This window comes from Arachis duranensis, chromosome 6 (genome assembly GCF_000817695.3).
Source record: "Arachis duranensis cultivar V14167 chromosome 6, aradu.V14167.gnm2.J7QH, whole genome shotgun sequence".
NCBI lineage: Eukaryota > Viridiplantae > Streptophyta > Magnoliopsida > Fabales > Fabaceae > Arachis > Arachis duranensis.
In genome coordinates this window covers 54,625,422-54,630,862 of record NC_029777.3, presented here as the reverse complement: position 1 = coordinate 54,630,862, position 5,441 = coordinate 54,625,422, and the positions used below count along the sequence as shown (strand labels likewise).

Genomic DNA, 5,441 nt, shown 5'->3' with positions numbered 1-5,441 from the left:
TGATCGCCTGACAACCGAGTGCTCGCCTGACAACCGAGCCAACCATTCCGTGAGATCAGAGTCTTCGTGGTATAGGCTAGAACTGATGGCGGCATTCAAGAGAATCCGGAAGGTCTAACCTTGTCTGTGGTATTCTGAGTAGGATTCAATGATTGAATGACTGTGACGTGCTTCAAACCCCTAGCAGGCGGGGCGTTAGTGACAGACGCAAAAGAATCGATGGATTCTATTCCGGCCTGACCGAGAACCGACAGATGATTATCCATGCTGTGACAGAGCATAGGCAACGTTTTCACTGAGAGGATGGGAGGTAGCCATTGACGATGGTGAAACCCTACATAAGCTTGCCATGGCAAGGAGTAAGAAGGATTGGATGAAGACAGTAGGAAAGCAGAGAGACGGAAGGGAAGGCATCTTCATGCACTTATCTGAAGTTCCTACCAATGAATTACATAAGTACCTCTATCTTTATCTTATTGTTTATTTTCGTTCATCATCATATCCATTTGAGTTTGCCTGACTAAGATTTACAAGATGACCATAGCTTGCTTCATACTAACAATCTCTGTGGGATCGACCCATACTCGCGTAAGGTTTATTACTTGGACGACCCAGTGCACTTGTTGGTTAGTTGTGCGAAGTTGTGTAATGCCATGGTATTGAACACCAAGTTTTTGGGGTTCATGACCGGGGATTATGAGAGTTGTGAAAAGTATTGTTCACAATTTCGCGCACCAATAAGCCTCCTAAACCTGAGCTAAAACCACTACCACCACCCCTGAAATATGCATGTCTGGGAGAAGATGACACTTTTTCGGTAATCATAAGCTCTGCTTTAGAGTCACAGGAAGAGAAAGCACTAATTCAGGTGCTAAAGACACACAAAACACCTCTTGGGTGGTCCATAAGTGATCTTAAGGGCATTAGCCTAGCCAGATGCATGCACAAGATCCTATTGGAGGATGATGCTAAGCTAGTGGTTCAACCACAGAGGCGGCTGAATCCAGCCATGAAGGAGGTGGTGCAGAAAGAGGTCACTAAGTTACTAGAGGCTGGGATTATTTATCCTATTTCTGATAGCCCCTAGGTGAGCCTTGTCCAAGTTGTCCCTAAGAAGGAAAAGAATGAATTGGTTCCCACAAGAACGGTTACAGGATGGCGTATGTGTATTGACTACAGAAGGCTCAATACAGCCACCAGAAAGGATCATTTTCCTTTACCATTCATAGACCAGATGCGAGAGAGACTAGGAGGTCATGAATACTACTGCTTTTTGGGTGGTGATGCCAGGGCATCTAGGTCAGTTTCACTGACATTTTCTTTACTGTTTTAGTGTAGTTTCATGCATTTTCCTGGTGAATAAGGCAAGTTTTGAGTGAAAATACACTTACACCTTCATTTAAGCAACTATTGTGAATTTTGCATGATTTCATGAGATTTTTGCCTGAATTGCATGAGAATTTGATGATGCATAATCTCATGACTTTAGCTAGAGCTTTGATGCACTATAATTGCTTGATTTCAGGACAAATGAAGCATAGAAGAACCATGTTAGCATTCACATTAACTTAGTTAACGTGACTACTAACGTGGGATGGCAAAGAGCTTGCGACGTTAATAAGAAAAGCGATCACCAATAACGCCTGTGAAGCCATTCATAGCTTACGTTAAGAACCACGTTAACTAAGTTAACATGGTACTTAACGTAGAAGAAAAAGCGGACTCTACGTTAACGAGAAACATGAACTCCAATAATGTTTCTCCTCAACGTTAGTGGTAAAAGTGAACACCACTAACGTTGGGAAACTAGGCAATGCCCCACGTTAAGAGTCACGTTAACTTAGTTAATGTGAACTCTAACGTGGAAGAGGATCAACAACGCCAACATTAGTGACACTCACTTTTGTCACTAATGTTGGATCATTAGCATTGCCTACATTAACTCTCACGTTAAGATTGTTAACGTGAGAGTTAACGTGGAGTTGAATTCAAAGAACCAACGTTAGTGACACTCACTTTTGTCACTAACGTTGGGAGATGGTTTCATTACTATGTTAAGAGCCACGTTAACTTAGTTAACGTGGGTTCTAACGTAGGGACTTAAGGCAACTGAAGTGTTAGTGACAAAGGTGAGTGTCACTAACGCTCTCGAAGGTGATAGAAACCCACGTTAAGAGCTACGTTAGCCAAGCTTACATGAAATCTAACATAGGGGCAAGAGGCAAGCAACGTTAATGGGAAAAGTGATTCCCATTAACGCTTGCGAAAAGGGGCACAAGCCAACGTTAATGGGAAAAGTGAGTTCCATTAACGTTGGCCAAGGATTGAGTAAGAAACGTTAGAAGTCACGTTAAGATTTCTAACGTTGGAATTAACGTGGGTATATAAGGGTAGAACGTTAGTGGAAAAAGTGAATGCCACTAACTGTCTCGCACTCAAAATATTACCCAACGTTAATCTCACTAAATGCCCAAGCCTATTTCTTATTTCTCTGCAAGCTGGGCCCACTAAAGATGAGAATTGCTTCAACTCAAGGTCCAGAGCCCACATCTAAGACTTGAAGAACTCAATAGAAGATCATGAGGAGTAGTATAAATAGGAGTAGTTTTGAACTAGAGAGGAGCTTAGCACTTTTGGGAACTACTCTCTGTATATTTATTTTTCTGTACTTTTAGCATGGATTCTTCTTTTCTGCCATTTTTGATTCCTATAGCTATGAACAACTAAACCCCTTTCATTGGGTTAGGAAGCTCTGTTGTAATTTGATGGATCAATTATAGTTCTTATTCTTCTTCTTTTTTCTTTTCTCTTGATCTTACTAGAAAGCTTTCGATCTTAATTCAATTGGTTAGTTGTCTTGGAAAAGAAACTATCCATAATTGGATCTCCTTTGAACCTTGGAAAAGGGATGAGGAAATTTAATCCTCCCAACACTTTGATTTGGAAATACATGTGGTATAATCAGTGAGCACACTTCATCTCTTCCTATGAGTAATTAAATTAAGGAATTGGGCAATTGTTCAAGCTTAGAGGGATTGGATTGCCAAGGAATTGGGATCCAATCACTTAAGATTCCCAAGGAGATTAATGAATGCATTGATTGAGGAAGAGATAAGAATGAACTTGATCCAGAGAATGCAACATCTCCTAAACCCAATGATCTCCCCATTTCTGATCTTACCTATTCTATTTACTTTCTGCCATTTAATTTCCTGCTCATTATCCCAACTCCCCATTTAAGATTCTACACTTTAATTTCTGTTATTTACTTTCTAGTCATTTAAATTTCTGCATCATAATCTAAATTCTGCTTAGCTCAACTAGCATATTCTTCTAACTAAAGTTGCTTGACCAATCAATCCTTGTGGGATTCGACCTCACTCTATTGTGAGTTTTACTTGACGACAATTCGGTATACTTGCCAAAGGGAAATTTCTTGAGAGACAAGTTTTCATGCATCAAGTTTATGGTGCCGTTGCCGGAGATTGATTTTGAATCAACAATGATTAAGTTAGAAGATCACTAGATTGAGCATTTTTTTATATGTTTTGTTATTCGTTTTGTATTATTCAGTCAATTTACCTTAGTTCATTTTTAATTTCTTCCTCACCCCCTGTACCCTCTCTATTTTCTGTTCTCTTTTTCTTAGTTGATCATAATTCAGCTCACTAACCCACTAACTGTTTGATAAATTGCATCACTCACACTAACAATCATTATAACAAGAATAATCTTCACTATACCTCCTGTTGTGCAATCTGTTTGTTGTATGACAGGGAAAAGAGAAGGAGTATCAACATCCTTTGATTCAGAACCTAAAAGAATCCTTTGGAGAATAAGAAGGGAGGCAAGAGGAAAGAGGATTATTGGTGCTGAGGAAGAGGAAGAGTATTTTGAACCCAACATGGAAGAGAATTTGGAGAATAATCATGAAGAAAAAGCTCATAATCATACTAGAGAAGGCCATGCAAACCGGGCTGGGCAAGAAAGGAGGGTCTTAGGATCCTATATCAACCCTAATCCAGGAAACTATGGAAGCAGCATTCAGAAGCCCACCATACATGCCAACAATTTCGAGCTAAAACCTCAGCTCATCACCCTGGTGTAGAATAATTGTTCATTTGGAGGAGGTGCTCAAGAAGATCCTAATCAACACTTGACCACCTTCTTGAGGATTTGTGACACAGTGAAGTCCAATGGAGTCCACCTGGATGTCTATAGGCTGCTTTTGTTCCCTTTTTCACTAAGGGACAAGGCATCCAAATGGCTTGAATCCTTCCCAAAGGAAAGCTTAACTAATTGGGAAGAAGTGTGAACAAGTTTTTAGCAAGATTTTATACTCTTCAAAGGATCAATAGGCTAAGAACTGAGGTGCAGACTTTTAGACAACAAGATGGTGAGACACTTTATGAAGCATGGGAGAGATTCAAAGACTTGACAAGGAGATGCCCACCAGAGATGTTTAATGAGAGGGTTCAACTTCACATATTCTATGAAGTTCTTTCCTATAAGTCAAAGAAGGCTATGGATCATTCATCATGAGGCTCTTTAAACAAGAAGAAAACCGTTGAAGAAGCCATAGATGTCATTGAAACAGTTGCTGAGAATGACTACTTCTATGCCTCCGAAAGAAGTAACACTAGAGGAGTAATGGAGCTGAATCACATGGATGCACTGTTAGCCCAAAACAAGATGATCACCAAGCAGCTAGCAGATCTTACCAAGAAGGTGGAAGATAACCAAGTTGCAGCAGCCATCACCTCATCACCAACTCAAGAAGGAGTAAACATAAGAGAAGAAGGTGACTGGGAGCAAGCCAACTATGTGGGAAACTCACCTAGACAAGTCCATGATCCATACTCTAAAACTTACAACTCTGGATGGAGAAATCAACCCAAATTTGGATGGGGAAATCAACAAGACCAAAGGCAAGATCAGAGACGCCATAACTTCAACTCCAACAACAATGCTACTCATCAAAATACCTCACAGAAATGTTACCAACATCCATCTAACCAACCTTCTCAACCACCTAATCTCAACCCACCATCATTGACAGATGATAGGCTTTCAAAGATTGAGGCTCTACTTGAAAACATATGCAGAGAAGTCCAAGACAACAAAGTGTTTAAGGAAGAAGTGTGAGCTAATATCAAGAACCAAGGAGAAAACATCAAGAGATTGGAGTCTCAAGTAGGGTACCTATCTCAACAAATTTCCAAACCCACTGATGGATTCCCCAGTGATATAGAGAAGAATACAAGAGGAGAAACAAAGAACGTGAGATGGGAATAATGCAAAATGATAACCACAAGTGATGAGGGGAGTATGAATGGAGTAGAACACCTCCAAAATAACCAAAAGGAAAGCCAGGAGGAAGGAAGCTATGCAACTTAGCTTACACCCAAGGAAGAGCTAAAGAAGAAGGAGGTAGTGAACCC

The 5,441-nt window shown here is 40.3% G+C and overlaps 1 non-coding gene across 1 annotated transcript; it reads right to left on the bottom strand.

The window, feature by feature from the left end:
- Window positions 1–4,356: 4,356 nt before the first annotated feature.
- LOC127740251 (small nucleolar RNA R71) lies at window positions 4,357–4,464 on the bottom strand. The gene has a single exon (XR_008000932.1). It is a non-coding gene; the product is annotated as a small nucleolar RNA R71 (small nucleolar RNA).
- Between the last annotated feature and the right edge of the window lie 977 nt (window positions 4,465–5,441).